The following is a 9202-nucleotide window of genomic DNA, read 5'->3' on the forward strand; positions in this document are numbered from 1 at the left end:
CAAAGGAAAGTCCAATTCTGATGCTCCTCCTGCCTCTGATGGTAAGGAGGCTACTTGCTTTTACCTCCATGAAAAGGGGAATTGGAAACGAAGCTGCCCCAAATACTTACAAGACATAAAGGATGGCAAGGTGAAGCCAACCTCGGCAGGTATTTACACTATCTCATCCAAAAAATCATTATATTCTCATTCTTAGGTCCTTAGTACAGGATGTGGTTTTCACATTTGTTCTGACTTGCAGGGGATAAACAGAAGTGAGGATGTGGAGCATGGGAAGATGAACATGATTATAGGAATAGGAGATCACCACCTATTACCAAGATTGGTGTTTATTGTTTAGTTCTTAGTAGTGGGTTATGTTTGGATTTAAACAATTGTTGTTATTCATCAAAAATGATGAGAAACATCATTTCATTTCATGCTTTATATAGACAAGGTTTTAGATATTCCTTTAATAATGAGAATGGTTCTATATATCCTTACAAAAATGGTGTATTTTATTTTGAAGCATTACCTTTTGATAACGTGTATGAAACAGTGAGGGTTGTAGACAATTTAGGTAATAGTGTTTTTCAAATTTATTCGTCTAATGGTTTAGACAACCATGCTTGTGGCATTGTCGTCTTAGACATGTCAACAAGAAATGCATTGCCCAACTCCAAAAGGATGGAGTGCTGGAATCATTTGACTTAAGGTCAGATGATAGATGCAAGTCTTGTTTACTTGGAAAGATGACTATATCACCTTTCACTAGTTCTTTTGAAAGAGGTGAAGGGTTGTTGGATCTCATACACACAGATGAGTGTGGGCCCATCAGATCCACTACAAGGGATGCAAATCGATTATATGTGACTTTTACTAATGATTATAGCAGATATGGCTATATCTACTTAGTCAAGCATAAGTCAGAAACCTTTAAAAAGTTCAAAGAGTTCAAACAAGAAGTCGAGAATCAATTCGGCAGGAAGATGAAGATGCTCAGATCTGACAGGGGTGGTGGGTATCTTAGTATCGATTTCCACGACTACCTCAAGGAATGTGGAATTATTTCACAATTAACACCTCGTAGGACACCACAACTTAACGGTGTGGCTGAGAGGCGTAATCGAACCTTGTTAGATATGGTTCGTTACATGATGAGTCGAGCTTCACTTCCAATCTCATTTTGGGGGTATGCCTTAGAGACTTCCACCCAAATTCTTAATCTTGTCCCAACAAAGAAGGTTTCCAAAACACCTCATGAGATATGGACAGGGAAGGTTCCCTCGTTGGCACATATCAAGGTTTGGGGTTGTGAAGCTTTTGTTAGGCGAGAGACTCACGACAAGCTTGAACCTCGAAGTGAGAGATGTATTTTCATCGGCTACCCGCAAAAGACCTTTGGATATTTGTTATACAGCCTAGTGAAAATGTGGTCTTTGTTGCACTAAGGGGAGTCTTTCGCGAGAAAGAGCTCATATGCAGAGAGGACAGTGGGAGTACAATCGATCTTGAAGAATTTGTGACAACCCGAAAAATTTTAAATTTTAGCCTTGCAAAGCTCAGCCAGTCACGTCAACTGGATGTCACACTCATTTCTGCTATCATTTAGCCTCGTTTGGAGTCCGTTTAAAGGTCCAAAGGTCAGTACATTCAAGCATTGAGCATAGAAATGGATCACGTACACTTTTAGCATCAAATCCGGGCCTTACACTCCAACATCAGGAGCGTACGGCCGCACACTGGGTGTGCGGCCGCACACCCCTCTCTTGGCCATACACCCACCTCCATATATAGGAGGAGACCCCTCAGTCACTCTTTTTCTATTTTTGGCTACACACTACTTTCTCTCTCTAAAAACTTCATCCAAGAACACTCTAAGGGCCTAAAAAACGTGAATCACTCCATCATTTAGCTTGTTATACTGGTAAACCACCTTGATCTAAGCTTAAAGCTCTTCATGTTCTTCATGTTCTTCATCACTTGAAGGTGTACGGCCACACACCTTCATAAGGTGGCCGTACACACCTTAAACACTCTCCAAGGTGAGAGTTTGGCCTTCAATTGCTAGTTGGACTTGGTATTGGCCTTGAAACACCTGAAAACCGGCATTTTGGGCATGAATGAAGAGTGTACGGCCGCACACCCCTGTGTACGACCGCACACGCCCTCTGTACGGCCGCACACCCCTGTGTACGACCGCACACGCCCTCTGTACGGCCGCACACTCCTGTGTGCAACCACACACAGATGCTGGCCGCACACCCATGGCCGCACACCCACAATATGGCCGTACACTCCCATTTAGTGAATCACATGTGATTCCAACACTTGGACAAAGTATTTCCTAGTCCCGTAAGGTGTTTCCTTGCATTTGGTTGCTTGTAAGCACTATATTTATGTCAATATATGGCAATGTATATCATTTAGGACTTGTTGTGTCTCGGGACTTCATTCGTGGAACTTCTCATCCTTACACGCATATTCGTTGAATCACCCACATCAGGTGAGTTCATACCCCGTAATGAATCTTTTAACTGTTTTCAATGTTTTAAGGGGGGGGATAACACAATGATAATTGTGTAATTGTTTGTTTCAAACATCTTTCAAAATATTGTTTATGCCTTTTATAAGTGATCAAAACATTTCAACAACTCTTTTAAAGTTATGTTACTTTATAGTTTCACAAAACTCCGTTTTTAAAGTACTGGCATAACTTGGTAGATAAAAGAGTCTTTTCAATATCAGTTCAAGGAAAACATTAGTAAACTATAATAGGTATAGTTTAGAAAAAACACTATTCATTTCCTTCTAATACAATAAAGCATGCAAGGAGTCAGTTCAAGTACATTAAAAGTAAACTATAATAGGTATAGTTTAGAAATCCAGTTCATGCTAGATACAATACACGATAATATAAAGAGAACCCACTATGAAGAGAAACGGGGAGGAATACACCATACTAAGTACCGGGAAAAATCACGTTAATACATCTTGTCGGGTTTACATTGACACTGGTACGATTTCACGTACCAGGACCAGCAGGCGCGAGATGATAAACCTAATAATATATCTTGTCGGGTTTGCATTGACACTGGTACGATTTCACGTACCAGGACTAGCAAACGCGAGATGATAAACCTAATAATATATCTTGCCGGGTTTGCATTGACACTGGTACGATTTCACGTACCAGGACTAGCAGGCACGAGGTGATAAACCTAATAATATATCTTGTCGGGTTTGCATTGACACTGGTACGATTTCACGTACCAGGACTAGCAGGCACGAGGTGATCAACTATCATTATATATCTTCCTAGTTATATACTAGTTCACATTTAAACCTTTAATTTACCGACTTAGGACTAAAGGCTACTTTAGAGTCCCCGAGGTGTATCGTTCATTTAATACTACCTGGAGTCTGTATTTTACTACTTTAGACTCCCCGAGGTGTATCGTTCATTTAATACTACCTGGAGTCTGTATTTTATTACTTTATAACCAGCGGTGTCATTGCTGAGGTAAAACATTATTTTCCCTATTACATTTATTTGTGATCTTCTCACATATTCATTAATGTATAAACTATATTTAGTTAAAGATAATCTCACTTGGGAAAATACCTACTAATACAAGGAAAGAACACCCATAACATTTGATGCCTTGGTGGAAGGCTACGTTTAGTAGAAAGGACCATAATGCTAACCTTATGATTCCCTAATGTATACATCAAAGGATACATATATATCAGTAGGATCCGACGGGTAATAGGATATGCGCTTTCCGCTTCATTTCCTGTTCCTTGTTTGGTTGTGGGATTGGAACAAATTCACCCAGTCTACTATCTATCCGATTCTAGATATATATGTCCAGTATACATTGAGTCATCATGAGGGTACCAGGTATGGGTCAACTCATAGGACACAGAGTCAATGCACAGTTTTCTAGTTCGGAATATACTTTCCAAATCAGAACTTTGGGTATGCAAAGCTAGAAACTTACCAGTTAAAGGTTTAATCCATTTTATTAAACCAGTATAAACTTAAAGGACCTTATGTGATTAACTCTATAATACTTTAGTTTATACATCACGGATATATATATCATTAATATCCAATAGGTAGTTGGATGTGTGCTTTCCGCCTTACTTCCTGTTCCTTGTTTGGTTGTGGGCTTAGGGCAGATTCACCCAACTAACTCTCTATTCGATATTAGATCATATATAGCCAGTATAAACTAAGTGATTATAGGAGTAATCACCGTGGTCACCATTTTATTATAGGAAATAAGAGTTTTCCTTAAAGAATCTTTTCATTAAATATAAAGGCACCATTACAATTAACTCCATGAGTAATAAGTGAGTACACCGGGGTTATATACTACAATGATCATACAAACAATGGGATGTGTGCTTTCCGCATTAGAGCAGATGTGCTCAATCGATTGTTTGTTTACTCTGAGTTGTATATCACTTGTATACATTTAATACTCACAGAAAGGATTGTAGAATCATTTTACGTATCTTTCGCCAAAGTAGAAAATATAGGATTTTATAAGAGGAACTGGCGAACTTTTCTAAATAGAATTTACGATTTATTTATATCACTAAAATCTTATGAACTCACCAGCTTAATTGCTGATCAACTCTTTCAAATAACTTGTATTCTCAGGAGCCTAGTAGACAGGTATTCGCACTGGGATTCAGAAGATGGAGCAGTATAGTTTCAAGTCTTGCTTGTTATTTGCTTATGTATTTTATGTTGTGTGATCACACACTTTGTAAACGCTTTCTTTCTAATGAAATGGTTGTTCATTACTTTTCTTACTATAATGCATGCCTTGTGATACTAAACATGACGTCCTCCACCCCAGAACGTTTCCGCCGTTCCGGTTTTAGGGTGTGAAAGATTGGTATCAGAGCATTGTTTATAGTGAACTAAGTATATCAACCGATAAAAGATATACAACTATAAATACAATGGGGCTTAAGTGCTCTGGATAATGGTATAGTTTAAAAGTATAACGATAAGTTATAAAAATATACCTACTTGCTTATACATGTACATACTAGACCGAGTATCACAAGAAGAAACGAAACTAAAGTGTTTAAAGGCTGAACACTGTCGTCAAACCTGAATAGTTATGTAATCATAGCTAGGATCAATATAGCCTGATCAACTATATTCATTCGAGATGTGACCGACATGTGTTTGGGAGTGATGTGGTGTTGCAACGGTCTTAAAACTTACCTAGACACCAGTCGAGAGAATACTAGATCAAGTACATTAGAGTTAGAATACTATGGGAGTATTCTATGATACTATAACGCGATAACAAGTTTGAAACATATCAGGAAGAATACATTAAAATAATATAGGAGTATTTTAGGCACTATACAAATAACTTTTGTGATAACTTAAAAGACCCTTACGGATAGGTCTATAATCTTGCAGTGTATACTTCCAAGGTTATATATAATTGAGAATTTATAGACTTAGAATTTGTGATCTACGCTCCACTACCTGTTCCTTGTTTGGTTGTGGTTTTGGAGTAGGATCACTTATTCGAAGGTCTATTTAATCTTAAGTTATATACAACTTGTATACACTATGCAATTATAGGAGGACTCTGTGAGGATCACCCCATAAAGTTACCTTAAATCTCATAGATTCTTTAGTCACTTCCATTCTCGCACGAAGAGCCTAGATAGATTTAACCACTTCCTCATAGTAGACAACAGAAGAATCCAGGAGGAACAAGAGCAAATTCAGGAGAAGTTTTCAAAGAAGGAGCAACCGAAGTAACCAAAACGTCTTATGCGTCACACTAATAAATAGTAATCTTGTTAACTTAATGAGCAAGTGGAAACACTGCTCACATTATGTGTTAGGATTATTTTCTTACATGCAACTGGTATCAGTTATTCAGGTAACAGATATTCATTCGAGGATAGTCATTTCAAATTCATAGAGTTTATTTAGGTATAGACTCTTTTATGAATTGTTTCTAGAACCCTGTGGAAGTCAGGACTCGATACACTCAGAACTGGGATAACCTTGTCTTTTCAGCTTTTGGTTTGTGTCCACTTCTATAGACTTATTCCATCTCATCTTTGTATGCTTTTAGCAAAGATGCCTCCTCGCAAATCGAACAGACTCACTGTTCCGATAACTCCAAGTCAACCGCCACTACCCCCGCCATAGTTCGACCTAGCTGCTTTTCAGGCAGCGGTAACAATAGCCACGACAGCCACCCTAACCCAAATTCGCACAAGTGGTAACAGTGGATCTGGTAGCGGTGCTCACCTAACCGACCACGAAGATACCCACGAACACCCAAGGGAGTGTTCATATAAATACTTCATACTCTTGGAAGTAAGTAATGAATTAAGGTTCTCATGAATTGGGTTGTAGATTGTCTAAGGGTTTAGACATAGCAATGGTTTGCTGCAACATTTATGAGTACTTGAAAATATGGATTTTAAGTATTGGATTAACCCATGCTCAGAGAATTACTTCGTGGAATATATCACGAGTAATCCTGAGACAATAATATCGTATAATATTTAAACGAAGACATATGAGTTGTTGTTTATGAGTTTGTTTTACATTGATGATATGTAAACGCATTAGTAACTTGATGTTATAAAATATATTGTTGTGCATGAATTGATGAGTAAATTGTGTAAGCATATAAGTCAAAGTTTATCTATTTCATTTGCCCTAACAGGAAAAGCGATATCTTGGGCCCCTCGATGATTGGGTATTGACTTATTAGGTCGGGCCCGACAAGGACTAAATTGATGTGTTCAATTAGTAGTTCTTTGTCATTACAAATCTAAAATCGGGAAATAAAGTATTGGACAATCAAATTGATTCTGTTCCATGTCATTTTTCCACATGATATCTTGAAGAACGGAGGATTATATGATCACTTATCTTAGGACACACAACTGACTAGGTCAGAGTTCGACAGCGGCTTTGAGAACTATAATTTGCTTGTCAATTTTTGAAGTTATTCTTGCAACTATATTTATTAGACTTATACAAGTGGGAGACTGTTGGATTAGGTGTCTAAGCCCATAACTATAATTGGTATGTACTTGAATTGATAGTAGCACAATCCTTTTGGGTTACCTTCATATTAGCAACCTGACAGGATGACCTATTAAGAAAGAGGAAGAATTTATTATTTGATTAATAAATTGTAATAAATGATTTATTAATATGTTATGGAAATAATATATTAATTAGAAATCATGTTGTTTAATTAATATTTAATCAGAAATTAATTTGGATTTAATTTTGGGATTAAAGGAATTAATTAAAAGTGCAGGGGTTATTTAGTAATTTATTAATAGTTTTGGATTTGGGCTCTTGGACCACCCTAGAAAGGTTGGATGAAAACTTCTAGGGAGGCCCTAGAATTTTCGTCCAAAGCCTTGGATGGGGAACGCATGGGCTGCTTAGGCTCTAAGCTAAGGAATTAGGGTTTCCTCCAGCAAACCCTAGCTTTGGATCTAAGTAACAACAACTATATAAGGAGCTACACCCCCTATTGATTTTGGCCACATTCTAAACCCTAAGAAGAGCCGAAATTTTGAAGCTTCATCATCATCCTTCTCTCTCATATCATCCTCTTGCTAAGTGTGTTTGTGAGCCATTAGACCTGTTACCCTTGTGACACTAGTTCTCAAGCTTCTACAACAACAAGGAATTGTTTGTTATTACTACATAACATTCAAAGGTTAGTTTTCTTTCTCTTGTTGTTAATTTCGAAAATAATAAATGCCTCCTAGGGTTTTTTTTTTTTTTGTTCAATTCTTGTATGTTCAATTAGAAAAACATAGATCCAAGAATTAGGGTTGCATGCACACATATGGATTGTTTGTTATGCTAAAAACCCATCAGAAACAACCAACTGTCTTTTGCTCTAGTTGTGAGTCTAAATGTAATGCCCGAGTCCTGGTACTCATTTAAATCATAAAAGTATTCATTTTGTAAGATCTACTCGACGAGTTTGTATCCCTAACTCATCGAGTAGAAGCCAGATTGGACGTGGGATTTAAGTGATCTACTTCACGAGTCGAGTGCCTCGACTCGACGAGTAGGGCCGTCAGAAAGAAACCCTATTTTCGGGGTTTTCACCCTATTTAAGCCGCTTAATCCGACTTTAGGGCCTCATTTGCCAGCCTCCTTGTCGCTGAAAACCCTAAATCATTTTGTGAGCCCTCTTGTGAGAAACTTGAAGTTTTTGGGTGTGTTTTTGTGCTTGGTAAAGGAGTTGGAAGAGCTAGAAGCCATCAAGCTTGAAGAGAAGCTTTAGATCCGGGATCTCATCCATTTTTGGCATCCTTCTGAGGTAAAAAGTCCCTAACTTGAGGATTCATAGCTTAGATCTCTTCTAGTTTTGATTTATGGGTCTTTTTGACCCTTTATGGAGAATATGTTACCCTTCAGAGATTGTATGTCAAACATTCCCATTACAAGTAATATTTGTCCCTTAGAATCATGAAAAGGGTCTTAGACCCGTTCTTGTCCAAGAAATGGCCATGTTCATGGAAGTAGATTGTTATAACTTGAGTTTGGGTCCATTTGAGGTGTGCAAAGCCATCAAGTCACCAACATTATAGAAATGGGCCATCGAAACGAACTGGATCTGTATTTTGGAACCCTAGATCTGAGGAATTAGCTGTATAGGTTAGATCTGTAAGGGACTCGGCGAGTTCATATAGGAACTCGACGAGTCCGACCGAGGATCCCCGTTTTGTTCATGGAACTCGGAGAGTTGGCAAGGAACTCAACGAGTTGGATTATCTTGTCCTATTTCAAATTACGGTGGAACTCGACGAGTCTGAGGATAACTCGACGAGTTAGTTTGTCTAATCGCGATGATGAGTAGCCAGGAAACTCGGTGAGTCATAGGGTGACTCGGCGAGTTAAGTCGCGATGTTAGGGTTTCAGAGTTTTAGAACTTGGCGAGTCGATATGCTGACTCAGCGAGTTAGGTCAACCTAGAAGGTTGACTTTGACCAAAGTGTTATCTTTGACCAGGGGTAAAATGGTCATTTTACCCTAAGGAGGATTAGTAGATTTTGACTAAGTGTTATTCTGTTATGATTAGTCGGGGAGTTGTTGGAGAAACCATCGGAGATACCTCACTCAGGATTTCAGCAATCAACATTGCGAGGTGAGTTTCCTTCAGTAGGAATGGGTCTACGG

Source organism: Lactuca virosa, chromosome 4 (genome assembly GCF_052849685.1).
Source record: "Lactuca virosa cultivar CGN04683 chromosome 4, Lactuca_virosa_CGN04683_v6, whole genome shotgun sequence".
NCBI classification, from domain to species: Eukaryota; Viridiplantae; Streptophyta; class Magnoliopsida; order Asterales; family Asteraceae; genus Lactuca; species Lactuca virosa.